Here is a 20508-nt window from a genome sequence, read left to right on the forward strand (position 1 = left end):
ATACTGCATTTCATGTTGACACAAAATACTTCTACATTGCCAAGGAACATTAAGCCAAAACGTTAATCAACTTCTAAGAACTCAGTGAAGCAACTTACTAATTTTGTGCAGATCTAGGATTATTAACAATCCAATCAGACTGCTCTTGAGCTATGGGATACTTTATTTCAAGAAAAAAACTGACCCTAATAGCTTGTTTTCTTGGTGTTAAGTGTATCGAGATCCACAGATGTATGAAACATCTTTTCATGACTCTGTGGATGTGAAGAGCAACAATCACTTTTTCTGCACCTCTAAATGTCCTTTCCTCAATGGCTACTGGAATACTGCAATCCAAAGCACTCACTAAGTATAAGAATGACTACAAGCCCAGCTTCTAGGATGTCTGATAGAAGATGAGATGATAGGTTCTACATTTTTTTTCTCCCAATTGGTTTCTCGGAATATGAAATTGCTATCACCTTCAAAAAGAACAGAGCTTCAAGACTGGAAAACAGAATTATGCTTTTTGATTTAGTGATTTTTGGATGAGCTGTAAGAAAGTGGGACATTCTGAAATCTTTATTGTTTCATTTGGTATCATCATAAATTGAAAATGCACCTTCTTAAATCAAGATACACGATACATCATAAAACTTAACAGATACCCAGTATTCATCACATCTTCTGTCTTGAGTGCTGAAAAAAATTATTTGTGCTAGACAGAACATCTAAAATTAAATTCTGGTGGAAAGGAAGAGCAATTTTTAAACCTGATGTCATTCTTACAAAATGTGCAATATTAAACTTCAAAAAGGAGATTCTCAACTGAAACCATACAAGGTGAGGTAGCAGTGATGAAAGGTGTCATTTCAATGGTCAGAAGGACTAAGGCATCTTTGTCAAGAAGAATAGATAGAGAATCTGTAAAGGCAATAAACCTAATTAAATCCCTCACAAAAGTTTTCTGTACTTTAGGTAGACAAAACAGAAGCAGATGATGTTCTCCAAATTAGAAAAGCCTTTCTCTTGCCAGTGTAAGTAAAGAATCATGAACATAGTTTTAATACATGAAGATAAAATTTTATTTCTTGTGTGCTATTTTTTTTCCTAAAAGGTAAGAGGCTATCTTATGAGAGAGAAACTGAAGCACAGATGCCCATACCCAGATGTGTGACTTGTCCTTGTAAACATATAGTCCCTGCTAAATAGAAGGATGCATTATGTAGGAGAGGTTAAACAGCACAGGTTTGGTTCACAAAATAGAGCAACCAGACTCACAAGTGCTCTTCTCAGTTAACTTTTTGTAATGTTCCAGTACACTCACGGAAAGAAGTGGGAAAAACAAAACCCTCTGGTCTCCTTTACACTTGTCTCACACCTAAACAAACTGATTTCCCAAAAGATGAAATCCATACATAGCTTATTTTCGACCAATTTATTTCCTTCCTCTTTAAACCATTATTGCAGTCATCTGGTTCTTCTCAGATGTGATAGAAATAGACTAGAATCCAGGAGAGGAAAGCTAATCTGTTGTTAAAGATAGGTAAGGTTATAATAACCATCTGATCTAACCTCTGCATAACACAGAGAATAGAACCTCACCAAATTCTTCTTTGAACAGTTCAAACATCTCTTAGAAAGGGATGCCCTCTTGAGGTTGAAACACCACATAATACAAAAGCCATTGAAAACACTGCCAAATTATTTGAGAAGCTATGTGTGTTTTTCATGAGACACGTATTTATCCCAGTTGATCCACCTTATACATCTAATCATTAGCTTACAATAAAATTTATCTACTACATGAACCGTCCTTTCCCAAGGTTTTATATCTTCCATTTGTATAAAGCTAAACAAGTCATAGTTTAAAACTTCTGCATAAACTGAACAGGTGGATGCCGATCATTGGAAGTACATTCTCTGTCTCTGGCAGACTCTAATTTTTCAGTATTCTTCCAATAGCGTTATGAGAACAGAAGATGGTGAACTCTGGCTTTCCATCCAGTCTCTCAGCTAAGTGTCCTAAGCAGCACTTTCATGAGTTAACAGTAAAGTGGGAAAACTCCAGGGGGTGAAGAGGGGGGAGGGGAATGGGGGGCCAGGGATCCAAGGTGCTACACCCACATCTAATAATCACATATTTGTTTTCTATGTAAAAAAGTCACTCTATTCAGCACTGAATTTCTAAAGCCAAAATACACTGCACCCACATGGAAAACTTTTATACCTCCATTTAAAAAAAAAGATACTATACCACAAAACCAAAAGTTAACAGTAGTTCAAATACAAGCGATCATAACATGACTCCAGCTTAGAAACAGAATAAGGCTCAAACTACTGGGCTGCATTAAACACCAATTAATGTTTTATACTTAAAATGTTATAAAATTTAATGCTTACATGGTGGAAATAATTTTCTTCCAGTTGCTTAACAATGATTTTTTTTTAATGTTCTCTCCTCTTCAATAACTCAGTTATCATTTTTAGTAAGTGCAGAGTGTAAATAACAAATTTTTGGGTTCCTTCAGCTTATTCTTAATTTAAGACCCTCCCTGCCTCTATCAAGCATATTAAGAGAAAGCTCCCATCTCTGTTCAGACTAAAAGACCCTGATTCTTAAAAATATACTGACGCACACAAGCTCTCCTGCTCAGAAAGTCCAGTAGTGATGGGCTTTTCCATCTGCCCTATTAAAAGGCTTCAAATGGAAACTCACATTTTCCTGACAATACACACATCTGTTTTCAGACATTCCAGTGCAAAAATGATCATTGTGCTTATTCTGCACCAGTAAGCATGGGGATGAATTGAAAAGCATATTGGGGGGGGGGGGGACGGGGGATGGGACACACACATGGACAAACAAACAACAACAGACCATCAACAAAAAAAACCCAAGGAAACAACCAAAACCAAAAAACAAAACCACCCCACTTTGTCAGTAAACAAAGTCTGATAACCTAAAGATATGAAGCTCATATATTATCTTTCCCTTTTCAGCTACATTTTTCAGGAAATACACAATTTCCTGCTATCATGCAGGAATAAGCTGGAGTGCTTTTCTGTACCTCAGTGACTCAGAATGAACACCAATGCTCTGCCGGTCAACCCTGGCCTGCCTGAAAGACTGTCTAGAATACAGGCATCAGTAAAAGACATGCAAAAACCCATTATGCCTTTCAAAGGCAGATAAATCTCACTTAATGCATCAAGTATACACTGTTTTAAACCCAAGAAAAATCTTGAAAACAACTCTCCATAGGCATGAGGTGCAGAGATGATCAGTTAGTGCCAAATCTATAACTACTGACAAAAAACAGCCTTTAATATGCTCACAATGTCTTTGGCCATTCAGAAGGGATCCTGCCAATCCATTTATCCAATGCAACTAAATCCAAGAAGAACATTTGACTGTCAAGCTTGTGAAGAACAGCAGTTCTGGATTTAGCTTCCTACTTGGCAGTTCAACTAGGGCACCACTATCCAGAAAGACAAGGTTCCCTTTATATAGTAACAATGATCAAAGCTAAAGAGTTATCTTATTTTAAAAGCATAAGTTTCTGTCACCAGGCAGAACACACACAGACTAACTACATTCTGCAAAACTTCTTCAAATTTCTAACTTGGTTTTCTGTGCTGACAGTGGATCTGATAAAATCATGAAGGGAACACGGCTAAAACTTCTAATATCATAGCAACTGAAGAAAGGGCTGAAAAATTCAGTTTGGACCAGAAATATTTCACTGTACAGTACTGAGAACAGAAATGAAGATAAGCCCCTTCTATACCATAGTCTGAAGCTGCACTACTTGAGATAAGCAGAACAATCTGGTAAGTATCCAAAAAGGCAATACCAAATGAAGAGATATAGGGCTTACTTCACCCTCCCAAAGGCATCTGTCTTGAGATAGAGTAACTACATGAGGTTTGGCAAATAGGGATAAGATGGCCAATTTGATCTACAGTGTATTTGTACTATAAGGGCATTCAACTGACTAGGAAGTGTTTTCACTGGATGCTTCAGTGGTTCTGTCTTTCAGAACCATTCCAGAAACGAGCTACTTTACTGACTACAGTGGGAACCTCGGAAGAAGCCTCCATGCCTGCAGTGAGCCTTCATGAAAATCCCTCCAAGACTCTAGTTTAAACAGAGAAATAATAGCTCTCTAATAGAGAAAGAATGCAGCAGAGCAGTATTTTAAAATACTGTTGCTTCTGCCTAGTTTTCTTCTCTGCAACAAGTAAACATGTAAACATTTTTATGAAGTTCACTGTACTGCTCCCATGCATTTAAAGTGATGGGGGCAGGGGTTACACGGGGAGAAAACATTAACAGAAACAGATAAGTATCAACTATTCCATTATGGAGGAATTTTCAGAGGTAACTGGATTCCTTAGACACTGAATGCTCCCCTTCTCCTTTAGCCAATATGGACAGAACTCTTTGCAGCTATCATGTTGGCTAGCCATGCATCTCTTAAAATTCAACTACAAGACCAACATTTAGCTACATTTACAGTTTAGGAACTGCAAAACCAAAAATGCTGATCATATTATTTCATGTTGAACATTAGCAGCAAACACAGTTGAATAAGGTTAACATTGGTATCATAGTCATGTAGAATACAGTAAACAGACAAACAATACTAGCCTATTATTATCTTTTCTAAACAAATAAGTTGCTATTTACACTTATTTTTTCTTATATTTCTCTCAATTGAAATTACTTTTATTTTTGAGTCAGAACTTTGTAAAGTTAGTTACAGACTTACCTTGTTGCGTGTTTTTACTTTCAATTTAGTCTTCTGTTTCCTTTTCAATTTTTTCTTGCTAAAAAGTTTCTTACTTCTGAAAAAGAGCAGAAAAGCCATGAGAACAAAAGAATTAAACTCCCTTCTACACCCCATGGTAAACAGCAGCACCAGCAGAGGAAAAAAATGTCAGAAGTCCTCTAAATTTTTTTCTCCTAAGCAAAGGGAACCAAGACAGGCAGAATTTCAGAGTATAAATTAAAAATATGAATCAGACAAAAAATCCCTATATTTTATACTGGTTTACCCTACTGTTTCTATTACAACCCTATTAGTGCCACACCAATGCTAGAAGCATTATTGACAATTCTCAGTAACATTGTTAGTACAGAACACATATGTTTTGTGAAGTCTTTACCAGATAAAGATTCAAGCCTTCCAAGACAAAAAGGAAGCTTTAAAAATGTATCATTTGACAGAAAATTCTGTTGGTGGAAGAAACTGCAACATTTGAACACAGCTTTTCTTAATTTTTGTCTGGACTTTTCCCACCCTCAGCTTACAGACTTTTCATTTCCATCCCTTTACATTACAGCTCTAGGTAACACATGCTCCTCTAATCCTCTTCTGCCCACACCTCATTCCTATCACATTCTTTTTCTCCTCCATTTTACTACCCAGTTAAAAAAAAAAAAAAAAAAGAAGAAAAAAGAAAAAACCCACATCATACACACACACAATTGTTTTGTCACCATCACTGAGATTACTCTGAGATGCATGCTTTTTAACCTACTCTACATTTCTCTGGTCTGTTCAGATTACAAGCCCTCTGCAAAAAAAGGTGGATGTTATCTGTGCAGCATACAGCTCATCCTATACAGGACTTTAAGCAACAGCTACTACCATTCCTCTGTGCCACTTAAACATTACTCAAACAGTTTACAGTTCAGATTAGTTGGAAAAATAAAACTATGGAATCTGAAAATCACAGGCAGTAAGAAGTTGCACTTTCAGGTAACAAATTGGAAAGAGACTGAGAATCAGGAGAATCTTAGTATTTTATTCAAACGACTTTGTTCTAAATAAAAATTTTGAGAGACTAAAAACATATTACTTACTATTCTCTCCTGTACAGCATTCAGACTGCAAGAGTATACAAGTCTCATGGTCCAGCAGTCAAAAGCTGGAAACTAAAGTCTGACCAATGGCCACCAGTCAGAACACAAGCTCAAACAAAGAACCCCTACAGAGTATCCCAAGAAAGCTGCCTGTTAGAAATTTCATCACCTTTCCCATCTTCACCTATTAAGAAAGAGGGAGATACATTCCTCATCAAGGCACTTCCTGCAGAAACAAATCAGCTTACCACTTTTCTTATATGGAACCACCACCATTATCCTGGAGTTAAGAGAACTGATTCAGTGAGGGGAAACCCCCCACCCTCCCCAGTAAATTAAAGTTTATAAAGAGAACCTAGATGACCTCCTAAGGTTCCTACATCAACCATTAAAGATGCTGCAAGTGAACTTCTCCTAGCCACTCCACTGTAGCAGTCATTATCTTCAGCAAGTTTTAGGCCTGAAAAATTTTTTACTTGGAAACAACTTGGTTATAGAAATGCCAAGTTGAGAATCCACATTTATCTCCCTATTTTTTCTTAAAACAAAACCTCAACGATACTGAAATCCCAGCATTTTTGTTGGGAAGTACACTTCCCCCCTGTATCCAAACGAAACTTCAGAACTAGTAAGTGATTAATTAAAAAACAAAAAAACCCCTCATCAACACTAATTTTATAAACAGTTCTGAGCAACCTATCATTGCTATGCATAATACTGATATGGTTATAATGTATCTGCATATAACATATAAAGATATATGACTGTCCACAGTTCTACTGTTATATACCATTATGGCAAGAGGTTTTAATATTCAGATAGAAATGATAGAATATGGGCAAGTACATTCATGAAAAACAGCATTAAGCAGATTACGAGTAATTTCCTGTTGGAAACCACATACGTTAATTATAAGCCTGACTCTTCTACTGCCTAAAGATTAACAAGACCTGATATGGCTTGGTTGGATTTTTTAGCTAAATTATTAATTATGTTTTTAATTAACCATTGTAAATTGCTGTAAGCTGTCATTTGTAAAGGTCCTGAAACTCTATGCTGACAATCTGCTTCCAGTGGCAGAAGGCCTTTAGCCTTTAACTTTTAACTCACCTGCCGATACTGTTTAGTTCACACAAACCAAACACTGATCATCAGCAAATCTTAGGCAGGTTTTCTGCAAACTGCTTCAAGCCATTTTAACATTTAAGACTAAGTTAGCAGTTTTGAATTGGACCACAAAGGAAGTGCAAGTCAAATGAGTGCAGAACATGAAGATACCTTGACAAGAAAATACTTGTGGCAAACGGACCCAAAGAAAAAGTGAATGGTGCTATTAGAGCCTTCACAGAAAGATCTGTTGAGAATAAAAGCGAAGACCTAAAATGTTCAACCCTGGAATATGGAACAATTGTCTCAAACCAAAGGGGGAAAAAAAAAAGGGGAGGGTGGGCAACAACCAATTGCCGGACAATTTAAAATAGGTAAAATAGCTGTTAAATGACATGATTGCAACTTCTATTCAGCTTTGTGGCACCTGTAGTAGAAGGAAGCAAAACCATGCTTAGTTTATTTGTTTTCAAACCAGAAGTAGAATTAGCTAGTACTTGCAATATTTGCTGCATTATTAGGGGGACGCTCTTCAGTTGTCTCAACACCATTGCTCTTACTCTGTTCAAAAGAGCTGAGAAAATGCAAACAGAGCATCTTCCCTCAAAGTCACAATAGTCCTGAATTGCAATTCATAAGCTTAAATTTGAGAAGGAAGCTTTATGTGTTGAGTGTCCCCCCATTCAATGTTGTTACTGAATTACTCAATATGAGTTAATGTTATGTTAACCTTATGTCACTGATGAGTGGAACAAATATTATTCTGTGTCTGCTGCTCAGGCAGAACAGGAACAACAAATGTGTTATTCAACTGCTGTCTGACCTAAAACCTCTGCTTCTATCTGCAATGTGTTACCAAAGGTCACGGTAGCTAGTACAGCATTAGACCCAGTCATTCTACTGTTAATTAAATCTTTGAGTACACTTTTGAAAAATGACTGAATTTAGTAAGGCGCGTGCTAACACATGCTAAAATTTTTAAAACTTCCAACTGACTTTCACTCATTGTATTTGTCTAAACTCGCTTGCTCTGGTTCGATGGCTAAGCATCTTCAGGAAGAAGTACACTGTTGACAGGAGAGGTCTATCAAAGTCATGCTGTGCTCAGACAAATGACAAATATACTGTATTATTTTGCTTCCATAGGTGCTTACTCTGCAGTTAGCTTAAGCATTCAAGGGCTAGCGGAAATGCTCTTAAGAGGCAGCAACCACTCAGTAATACTGAAATGAAACACTGTCAGATCTGTGATATCAAATAATTCTTTTGTTCCCTCCACTTGGTGAATTACTGCTGGTGGTCAATTTCGTTGGACAAGAAGCAGCAAGCATTTGCTTCTGAACAGCCCAAAGTGAAATCCCAAGCTGAAATTGTCAAGTAGCCCGTAACTGCAAGCTATTATCACTCATGTAGTCACCATCATGTCTCAGGGTCTTTCATCACAGCATTGAGTTCCTTAAAAAGCTCTAAATCTACCAACACACTTTACTATAGGGCAGTGAAATGCAAGTACCGACACGTGGACACTGGTTGAAAAGTAATGAACTGATGTTTCCTCCACTGTTTCCCTCAGCTGCCCCATACTGAATAACAACAGTGCAATATCAGCAATACTCATTTTTAGATGCAGAAATCACATAATAACTAGTGCCGTTTGGCAGCTTTCTTTGTACAGGTATATTACTGCCATAAAGGACCTACAAATTACAAAACACATTATCCAGAGGTTGTCACTACACGATGGAATATCATGTTTGCCATGAAGGCAGTGGGACTACAGGAAGACTAATTGGTCCAAAGCAGTTAGACATCAGCCACAGTGCCCTATCTTATCTACCTTAAGTCCTGCCCAACAAACTGTCGGAGGAGTATCTGACTTGCAAAAGTCTATATGCCTTTGTGATTTTCTTTTTGAATAAGCGTATTACATCATCTGATTCCCACAATTTTTCAAAGACTTTTCTTTACCATCACCCAATAGCACACAGAGGCACCACTACTCCTAAGTCACCGCTGTAGAACTGAAGTACTACAGACTTATTTACAAAAGGGAGATGGGGAAGAAAAGACTATTTTGAGTAAATAAAGCCGTATCAACATAGAATGACCGCCCAGAAAATGCAATGACTTCATTACTCTCTTCTTTTAGTCTCTGGAAGATAGAAATTATACTTCAAAGAAAGTAGCAAACAGTAATTTTCACTTTCCACCATTCAGTTTGATGGTTTTCCTTTACCTTCCCACATCCAAGCTTCACTAGAACTTTTATCATAGTTGTTGCAGAACACCAACTGGATTGTCCTTGTCCTTTCTGTGATTCAGATAGAAGATGAAACAGTTGATGGTGAGCCAATTGAGAGCTTAAAGGTTAGGATTAGAGAGCAGACCAATATGACCAATATTGGTTTGGGTGTCTGTTACACACAGTCTGATCAGGAAGAAGTAGACGAGGCCTGCAAGAAAATTCACATTCACAGGCCGTGGTCCTTATGGGGGGATGTTAACTATCCCAATATCTGCTGGAAAGGAACACAGCAGGGCACAAGCAATGCAGGAGGTTTCTGGAGCGCATGGATGATAATTTCACGACACAGGTGATCAAGGAGTCAATGAAGGAAGGCACTTTGCTGGACTTGACACTTAAACAAGGAAGAACCGGTCGGGTGCATGAAGGCTGGGGCAGTCATGGATGTAGTGACAATGCAGGTGAAGTTCAGGAAACTGAAAGGGAGCAAGGCAAAAGCAGGATCACAACTCTAGACTTCAGAAGAACAAACTTTGGCCTGTTCAGCAACCTACTTTGAAGAGTCTCATGGGATACAGTCCCCTGGAGACAAAGGGGTGCAGAAGAGCTGGCTGATTTTCAAGGATCACTTCCAAGCTCAAAAATGGTCTGTTCACACACGCAGAAAGTGAAACAAGAGAGACAGGAGGCCTGCATGGATGAACAAGGAGCTCCTGACAAAGCCCAAGCATAAAAAGGAAGCATACAAGAGGTGGAAGTAGGGTCACATCACCGAGGAGAAATATAGAGACACTGTCTGAGTGTTCAGGGATGGGGTTATAAAAGCCAAAGCCCACCTGGAGTTCAATCTGGCAAGGACATGAAGGACAAGGTTGGCTTCTACAGGTGTATCAGTAGCAAAATGAAGACTAGGGAAAAATTTAAGCCCAATGCTGAATGAGTAAGAGCCTGGTCACAAGGGACACTGGTCACCTACATGTTTACTCGTAAAACTAGCCTTCAGCAATGCCATGTCCCTGAGACCAGAGGGAAAGTCTGAGTAATGATGTCTTACCCTCAGTGAAGGAAGTTCAGGTCACGGAACATTTAAATAAGTCAATGGGACCTGACAGAATGCACCCGCAAGTGCCGAGGGAGGTGGCCGATGATACTGCAAGGCCACTCTCAGTCTTTGAGAGGTCACAGCGATTAGCATAGGTTCCTGAGAACTGGAAGAAAACAAATGTCACTCCTATCTTCAAGAAGGGTAAGAGGGAAGATCGGGGGATCCAAACATACAAAGGACAAGATGGTGATAGCCAATAGTCAGCTTGGATTTATGAAGAGGAAATCATGCTTGACCAACCTGGTGGCCTTCTACAATGAGAAGGCTGGCTTAGTGTGTGACTGGAGAGCAGTAGATTTTGTTTATTTCAAGTTTAGTACGGCTTTTGACACTGTCAGTCACAACATCCACACACACAAACTGATGAAGTACAAGCTAGATAAACGTGGACTGAAAACAGGCCAAATTGCTAGGGTCAAAGGGTTGTGAATGATAGGACAGAGTGCACCTTCAAGCCAGTTTGCAGATAGCACAAAACTTGTAGGAGTGGTTGATAAACCAGAGGGTTGTGCTGCCATTCAAAGGGACCTCAACAGACGGAAGAAATGAGCCACCAGTAATCTCATCAAGTTTAACAAAGGGAAATGCAAAATCCTGCATCCAGGGAGGAACAACCCCCAAGCACCTATACATACTGTCAGCCAACTGACTGGAAAGTAGCTTTACAGAAAAGGACCTATAGGTCCTGAAGCCAGGAAGGCACACAGCCTCCAGGGCGGAACAACCCCCAAGCACCTATACATACCGTCAGCCAACTGACTGGAAAGTAGCTTTACAGAAAAGGACCTATAGGTCCTGAAGCCAGGAAGGCACACAGCCTCCAGGGCTGGGTTAGGAAAAGTGTTGCCAGCAGGTTGAGGGAGTTGGCTCTTACGCTCTACTCACTGGCAACATCACATCTGGAGTACTGTCACCAGTTTTGGGCTCCCCAGTACAAGAGAAACTCACTCACTGGAGCGAGTCCTGAGAAGGGCCACTAAGATGCTTACGGGACCAGAGCACCTGTCATATGAGGAGAAATCAAGCAACCAGAGATTGTTCAGGTGGGAAAAGAGAAAACTTGGGGGGGGGGGGGGGGGGGGGGGGGGGGGGGGGGGGTGGAATTTTCTCAACGTGGATATATACCTGATGGGAGAGAGTAAAGATGACGGAGCCAGATTCTTCTGAGCAATATCCAGTGACAGGCCGAGAGACAATGTGGACAAAAGTGAAATACAGGAAGTTCCATTTAAACATAAGAACTGTGAGAGTGCTCAAACACTGGAACAGGTTGCCCTGAGAGGCTATAGATTCTCCATCCTTGAAGATATTCAAAATCCAACTGGACAATGTCCAGAGCAACCTGCTCTAGTTGATCCTACTTTGAGCAGGAAGGTTGGACTAGACAGTCTCCAGAGGTCCCTTCTAATCTCAACTATTCTGTGATCCTCACTGTTTCTTTACATACTAAAGTAAAATTTGACTGCACAATATATGTGCTTGTACATTGTGGAAAGAGTACATTTTTTGCTCATTCTGACTTTAGCATTTTTCCTGGTGTCATGCCATGTTTCTGATTACGCTTCCAAGTAGAGACATACTGAGCTTTTCATCTGTTCACCATCTGGATCAGCAAACATACAGCAAATTCAGGCATAAGAGCAGACTTCTATGGGAATTAGTCAGCATAATCAAACCTACAACACTACGCAAAACTAACAAGAGAACAAGGGATGAAAACCACTCTACCACACTTAAAATATATGCCTGCATTAAGACAAGCCAGTCACCTGAATCAATTCACACTTTCTTGGATAGAACTGATGCCCAAGGGTATACTAAGAAGTGCATGAAAAAGAACATGCTTACATGCAACAATCAAGAGTTTCTCTGTGCAGATGGATCAACATGGACACTATGTACATGATCTTTAACAAGACTTTTCCAAACTTCAGTGGTACAGAAAACTTGTGCATGTCCCCAGGCAATCTAAAATATAATTTGACAAGTGGAAGGTACTCTAGAATCATTAAAAACAGTGTCTGGAAAGGACCCTGAAATGTCAGTCTTTCCATTCCCTGGTCCAGCACAGGACTAGACAAATTCCACTTCATTCCTGACAGGTGTTTTCCCTGTGAAGATACTGAACACTGCCAATGACCACACTTCAACCATGTCCTAAGTAATCCTACTAGAAAGCTCTTCGTGACGTCTTTTCTAAATCACCCTTATGGCAATTAAATGCTATTTTTTTTATGTCTTTATTGTAGAAAAATCAGTTTATTTTCCTCTTTTTCCATGGCTAGCTTGAATTTATTTCAAGTCTGAGAAGAAATAAGTCTTCTGTCAATTAAGCAGTCTCAGTTCCTTCAGCCTAAACCACAAGTCATTTATATCACTGACATCTAATTTCACTATTCTCTCATACTCGTAACTAGTCCTTCTCGTTGAGAAAACAAAAAAGAAATTAAAAAAAAAAGATAAAAAGAGACAAAATAAGCCCCACAATCCTGAAGTGCAAAGAAAAGGTCAAGAATTACTTCAAGTGTCCTACAGAAAAGAATCTCTGTCATGCATTTTGGAAAAAATCTGAAACACTCCAACAGCACGACACTGCTGAATCACATTTACTTTATAATTCTATACAATGTGTAGAACCTGTCATGACGAACTTCTACCTTACCTTTTATTCACTGTTGGTTTTACATTTGTGCTTACTGGTTGTGTTTTGGTTTGGTTTTGTTTTGGGTTTTTTTTTTTTTTTTTTGAAGCTAAGCATTTGCTGAGGTTATTATCTTCCGTATATCTGTAATCCTTCCCAGTTTTGCATCCCCTATGAACTTTTTCCTCTACAATCTCAATTCCAACACTGAAATTGCCAGTGATGAGACTGAACAGTTCAGGACCTAGGACAGATCCAGATGCAGGACAAGAGCTACTACCTCTTCTCACATGCTTTCCCCTTGACAGCTAGCCATTCTGCAGCTCCTCTCCAGGGTGGGCTTCTGTGTAGTTTTAAATCCACCTTACAGTAGTTCCATCTAGAACAGGGGTAGCCAAATTGACAGGTGGAAGGCAACACACCCAAAAATTCCACTTGAGGAAGGCTACAGTCCAGCCAATGAGACGAAAGGGGCAACATCAGCTTTTCTCACTTGCATCTGCTTGAAGATCAGCCCATGCTTCTTGGTTTAGGCCCAAGGCTAGAAACAGAGCTCTGGTATACTCCTAGCTGATCTGCTATAACAAGATATTCTAAGGTTTGCTTCAGTTCAGACCAAGTTGAGTTAAAATACAGGCTATGTGCCAGTGGGTCTAAACTCAATCATCATCCGATTTTAGAACAAGCTTAGCACTTAAAATTAAGATTTCTTTTCATGAAATGCTAATTATTTTCCATAATTTTTGAAAAATTAGTTTTACACAACTGTTAATAGTGGCTAAGTATTAAATTTCCCAGACAGGGCTCATCATAAATCCTTTTTGTGTCTAATTTATCACCTTCATTTATATAGTATGTAATTTTTCCAGTACTTTTAGAAATGTAGTCAACAGAAACTGTACTAGAGTACTTTGAGTCTTTCTTTATCCATTTTTAGTCAGGCACTATTTACCAATTTGCTTTATACTAGTCTTTATAAGACTTTATTCTAGTCTTCTAGAATCTTATATATCTTCTATAAATTCTCCAAGGTAATAATTAGGTCTGAAATTGCCTCAGCCAGTTTTTCCAACTACTCTAAGGGGGAATTTCAATCATACTTGTGAAAATACCTAACTACTTTCTAGCCTGTTCTTTCTCTATTCTTGCCTTCATTGCTGATTGCAATTGTTTTAACTTACTACAAGGCAGAGATATTTTTTCTATCAGATCTGCATTAGAATTTTCAGCCACACAGAAAACCAGAAGGTACTCTTGGTACCAGGTACTCATCACACTCTTCTGATGAACTACAACAATGTGCATTTTGAGGTTTTTTTTCCTTATCTTCTGTAAGCAGATAATCTCTCTGACATGTGATCACACAGATGAAGGGCAGAGCCATTATGGAGAGACATGAAAGCAATCACAGCCTCTGCTGGGCTTCCCCATCTCCCATGCCATTTACTCCATCCTCCAAAGTGCTCCAAAACAGCCATTAATTTCTAATCTAGCTTCAAAGCATCTTAATATCAAATACAATAATGGAGAACCACAGCTGATAAATACCAGTGCACTTGTCAGCAAGAAACTTACTATTCACTGTCTTGTTGCTACAGAAGTTCAACTATAAGGGCTTCAAAATATAGGAAAGGGAATGCTAAAGAACAAAGAGTTATCAAGGCTGATCACAAGATCCGAAGAGATCTCAAAATTGTGGGACCATATTTCCTCCCTTATTGCAAGAAATAAGTTGCTTTTTAATCTTAGTTTACAGGGCATCCAGACTTGCTGTTAACAACTGAAAAGCATCTGGCAAACAAAGCCAAAGGAAAAAAAAAGGAAAGAGAAAGTTCAACAGAAGTTCGGGACAAACAAGCAATGGCTCACATAAGGGAGTTGACAATGATAAGAAACAAAACAAAGGAAGTGGACAGAGCTTTAATGGCCTAATCAATAGATGGAGAAGAGGTTTTATGACCAGAGAACTAAATAGCAAGACAAGTATGTGGAGTCTGGATGTTTGCAAGGAGATGAAGAGGTACCAGTGACAAAATGCAAGCACTGAATATTGTTGTAAAACATATCAAAGTGGCTGCTTGTCTTGCATGCTCCCTATTTTGGCACCCCTCCACCTTTACAGAAGCTAGAATCTTCAGCAGCCTTACTTCTATGAACTGGAGGAATACTTTTTCTTAAAAGCAACTACTTCTCTTAAGAGCCTCCACGTACGAAACCTCCCATATTTAGGTATGCATTAAATGTCCTTCCAATGAAAATCCCCTTTGATTTCTCCAAACTCAATGTGATCTCTGCACTACTGTTGTTTCAGCTGCCAAGAATCCTAAGTATCTCCAATGAGAAACTGCCTTACAACACGCCCCATAAAGCAACCCAAAATAAACAACTCGTGTAATCAAAACGATATATACCTTCTACAAAGTTGGCATACAGAATGTGTCACTTAAGGGTAGGTGCTTTAAGATTACATCTATAACTGTAAAATGAGAGATGCTCAGAAAATGGCTCAAGTACTAGGTCCAATCTATACTACTTAACTCCTCATTCTGTCCTTAGCTCGCTTGTGGGTTACTCCATCTAACTCCCTCCAACACAAATCTACCAATTAGTGTGAAAGTGGTTCGAGTCAACTGGACCCACCAAATGTTTCAAAATGTTTAGAGATTGCCCTAAAGTACCCTACAACTGAACTTTCCTAAGGCTTTCCCTGCTTTACTTTTTGCTTTTGCAGATACCTCCCTTCGATGACTAAGTAGCCACAGCTAATCATTCCTTCTACTGAAATATCTTATATGCTTTCAACCATGGGGACAGTGTCAGTAGACTGCAAGAATTAAGGAAAATAAATACCATGCAAAAAACCCAATCTGTTCTTGTCTTGATAAACAAAAGGTCTGCTTACAAACAATAGTTCCAAAAGCTTTTTAACGCTTCATCTTTCATATCACCTACAATAATACCTATCAAGTTTCCAAAAGGACTTGCCACAATATAGTTGACAGGGAACAAAATACACATATATGAACTGAAACCTGGCACACAAATATGTATCATAGAAATACACATAAACTCTCTCAGTGTAATAAAAAACTAAGTATTAGCAAGCTTTATGAAATATCCATGCACACACAGAGTATATATTATGCCATATACGTTCATCACAAACTGACCCAAAATTTTACCTTACAAATCACAAACAGAAATAGAAAAAAATGGAAAAAATTTACATTTCTGAAGAAATAAATACATTCATCTAAATCCTTTCACTGTAACTTGGCAACAAAATCTACAGAACTCTTCAGAAAAAATGCCTTTTGCTAACACTGGTAAGTATCCCTGGGTTTGAGAATATCTCTGACAAGGGAACACTTGCTCTGTGAAGTAGTTCATGAAAAATACCTCCATGAAGCGGTTGCTTGACCTTCCCTTCCTCTTTGCACAGTTGCAGGCAGGGTAGGTAAAATAACAGTTACTGCTTCTGCCAAAATCACAGCCAAAGTAGCTCAGTTGCATGGCAGTTGGCTTGCAGACCATATTTTTGCCTGTTGTGACACATTAGAAGTTTGAATATGATATTTGCTAGCAAAACAAAAAAAAAGTGGAAGACAGGTTGCAGAAGAGGAAAGTTTGGATTTTTGGAGTAATATACCCAAACTAATTGCCACTAGACACCTGCCCAATACCCTAGCAAGACTCTAATACACAAAAGACCTTAAAACAGCTTAAAAATACTCTAAGTAATAAATGACTTACATTTGGATCTTGTTACCATGCAGCTCTTTCTATCAGAATGTTAGGACAAATATGTAGCTTTAACTTATTTAAAACTGCAACTGTTGCTACCTTTTCAGTTTCCCTCGTATTCCCTTTACTTCTATTGAGCTATAGCATGGAGGTCCAATACATGTTTCTATAAATACATTAACAACAAAAGGAGGGCTAAGGAGAATCTGCATCCCTTATTGGATGCGGGAGGAAACATAGTGACAAAGGCTGAGGAAAAGGCTGAGGTACTTAGTGCCGCCTTTGCCTCAGTCTTTAACAAGGGTACTCTGGGTACTCAGCCCCCTGAGCTGGAAGACAGGGAGCCGAATGAAGCCTCCATAATCCAAGGGGAAACAGTTAATGACCTGTTACACCACTTAGACACACACAAGTGTATGGGGCCGGATGGGATCTACACAAGGGTAGAGGGAGCTGGTGGAAGTGCTCACCAAGCCACTTCCAACCATTTATCAGCAGTCCTGGCTAACCGGGGAGGTCCCAGTTGACTGGAGGTTAGCAAATGTGATGCCCGTCTACAAGAAGGGCCAGAAGGAGGATCTGGGGAACTACAGGCCTGTCAGTCTGACCTCCGTGCCGGGAAGGTTATGAAGCAGATCCTTTTGAGTGCTGTCACACGGCATGTACAGGACAACCAGGTGATCAGGCCCAGTCAGCATGGGTTTATGAAAGGCAGGTCCTGCTTGACTAACCTGATCTCCTTCTATGACAGGGTGTCACGCTTAGTGGATGAGGGAAAGGCTGTGGATGTTGTCTACCTAGACTTTAGTAAAGCTATTGACACTGTTTCCCACAGCATTCTCCCAGAGAAACTGGCTGCTCATGGCTTGGACGGGTGTTCTTTTCGCTGGGTAAAAGACTGGCTGGATGTCTGGGCCTGAAGCGTGGTGGTGAATGGAGTTAAAACCAGTTGGCAGCCGGTCACAAGCAGTATTCCCCAGGGCTCAGTGCTGGGGCCAGTTCTGTTTAATATCTTTATCAATGATGTGGACCAGGGGATGGAGTGCACCCTCAGTAGGTTTGCAGACAACACCAAGATGGGCAGGAGTGTTGATCTGCTTGAGGGTAGGAAGGCTCTACACAGGGATCTGGACAGGCTGGATCGATGGGCTGAGGCCAACTGTATGAGGTTCAACAAGGCTAAGTGCCAGGTCCTGCACCTGGGTTACAACAACCCCATGCAACACGACAGGCTTGGGGAAGAGTGGCTGAAAAGCTGCCCGGTGGAAAAGGACCTGGGGGTGTTGGTCAACAGCTGGCTGAATATGAGCCAGCAGTGTGCCCAGGTGGCCAAGAAGGCCAATAGCATCCTGGCTTGTATCAGAAATAGCATGGCCAGCAGGACTAGGGAAGTGATTGTCCCCCTGTACTGGGCACTGGTGAGGTTGCACCTTGAATACTGTGTTCAGTTTTGGGCCCCGCACTACAAGAAAGACATTGAGGTGCTGCAGTGTGTCCAAAGAAGAGCAACAAAGCTGGTGAAGGGTCTAGAGAACAAATCTTATGAGGAGCGGCTGAGGGAACTGGGGTTGTTCAGCCTGGAGAAAAGGAGGCTCAGGGGAGACCTTATCGCTCTCTACAACTACCTGAAAGGAGGTTGTAGCGAGGTGGGTGTTAGTCTCTTCTCCCAAGTAACAAGTGATAGGACAAGAGGAAACAGCCTCGAAGTTGCGCCAGGGGAGGTTTAGATTGGATATTAGGAAAAATTTCTTCACCGAAATGGTTGTCAAGCATTGGAACAGGCTGCCCAGGGAAGTGGTTGAGTCACCATCCCTGGAGGTATTTAAAAGACATGTAGACATGGCACTTAGGGACATGGTTTAGTGGTAGACTTGGCAGTGGTAGGTTTATGGTTGGACTCTATGATCTTAAAGGTCTTTTCTAACCTAAATGATTCTATGATTCTATGTTTCCAGTAACACGAAGACCACATCTTGCAACACAGCTCTGCTGCAAGAACTGATTGTTCAGCACTCTGTGTGTTTGTTCCCTGTGACACTTCCTGTCAGAAGACAGACAGATAAACCTCATATAGATCCTTTCTCCTTGTGGTCTATTTTCCTAAGAATTATAGAATCACAGAATCATTCAGGTTAGAAGGCATCTCTTGAGGTAACACTTTTTTTACTGTGAGGGTAACTGAGCACTGGCACAGGCTGCACAGCAAGATTGTGGAGTCTCCATCCTTGGCGATATTCAAAACCATCTGGACATGATCCTGGGCAACTGGCTCCAGGTGGCCCTGCTTGAGCAGTGGCAGTGGACCAGATAAAGTCCAGAAGTCCCTTCCAATCTCAACCATTCTGTGATTCTGTGACTGATTCTACAAAACCTCCTGCTCAAGCCGGGTCAGATAGAGTAGGTTGCCCAGTACCACGTGCAGCTGGATTCTTAGTATCTCCAAGGAGATATTAAATCTCTCCGGACAACATGTGCCAGTGCTTGACCTCTCCCACAGTGAAGAATTGCTTTCTTGATTCTCATGATTTTTAATTTGTGCCCATTACCCCTTGTCCTGTCAGTGGACACTACTGAGAATAGTCTGGCTCCCTCTTCTTCATTCTCTCCCTACATTGATAAGACCCCCCTGAGCCTTCTCTTCTCCAGACTGAACAGTCCCAGCTCTCTCAGCCTTTTCCTTATAGAAGAAATGCTCCAGACCCTTAATCACCTTTGTGCTTCCGCACTGGACTCTCTCCAGTATGTCTGTCTCTCCTGTACTGGGAAGTCCAGAACTGGACACTCCAGATGCAGCCTCACCAGTGCTGAGCAGAGAGCACCTCCTTCAACCTGCTGGCAACACTCTTCCTAACCCAGCCCAGGAGGCTGCCTACCTTCTTTGCCATGGCGGTGCATTACTGGTGCGTGGTCAGATTGTTGTCCACCAGTACGCCAAGCTACTTCTCTGCAGAGCTGTCTTCCAGCTGGTTGGTGCCCCTGGGGTTATTCCTCCCCTGATGCAGGATTCTGCATCTCCCCTTGTTGCACTTCATGAGATTCCTCTCAGCCCAATTCTCCAGCCTGTCCAGATCCCTCTGAATGGAAACACAACCACGTGATGGATGAGCAACTCCTCCCAGTTTTGTACCATCTGTGAACTTGCTGGGGCTGCACTCTGTCCCAGCATCCAGGTCATTAGGGAAGATGCTAAACAGTACTGGCCCCAGTATAAGCTCCTAGGGTACACTACTGATGACTTGCCTCCAGCTGGACTTTGCGTCACTGATCACAAACCTCCGGGCCCAGTCATTCAGCCAGTTCTCAATCTACTTCACTGTCCACTTAGATCTAACCCATACTTTGTCAGCCGGGGAATGCTATGGGAGACTGTCAAAAGCCTTACTCAAGTTGAGGTAAAGAACGTCCACTGCTCCCCCTGCCCTGAAGGTATCTGTAGATTAGCTGCTGTTACCAAAAACTACTGGGAGTACTATTACTTTTCAAGGGCTACAGATTTTTTAAGGAACTCAGCAGCGAGAATCACTGAAGAGGAAAACTGCTCAGCTTGATAGGCAGATCTCAAAACAACACTAGAGAGAACAATCAATTTTTTCCCCAAATAATAAAAGCTTGGTATTCTTTGATTGTCAAAAATGACAATATTATCCTCAGATGACCTCAAATATTTAAAATTATTGATATCATCTTCATTTAGTAAGCCTAAGATCTAATGCTTGAGGAACTCCAATTTTCAGTAAAGTGGCCAATAGCTCAACTGTCATTCTAACAGCCATGTGTATGCCCTCCAAATCATTACCAGCTTATGCGCTATCTTC

General features: G+C 40.4%; 1 protein-coding gene across 1 annotated transcript in view; it reads right to left on the reverse strand.

Moving 5' to 3' along the window:
* MYCBP2 (MYC binding protein 2) overlaps window positions 1–20508 on the reverse strand; it is a 209121-nt gene that overhangs the window by 176141 nt on the left and 12472 nt on the right. The window contains exon 2 of the mRNA XM_050907348.1: window positions 4755–4830. The gene's annotated coding sequence lies outside the window, so the exon portion shown is untranslated. The remainder of the gene's footprint in view (window positions 1–4754; window positions 4831–20508) is intronic.

This window comes from Gymnogyps californianus, chromosome 1 (assembly GCF_018139145.2).
Source record: "Gymnogyps californianus isolate 813 chromosome 1, ASM1813914v2, whole genome shotgun sequence".
Classification (NCBI taxonomy): domain Eukaryota; kingdom Metazoa; phylum Chordata; class Aves; order Accipitriformes; family Cathartidae; genus Gymnogyps; species Gymnogyps californianus.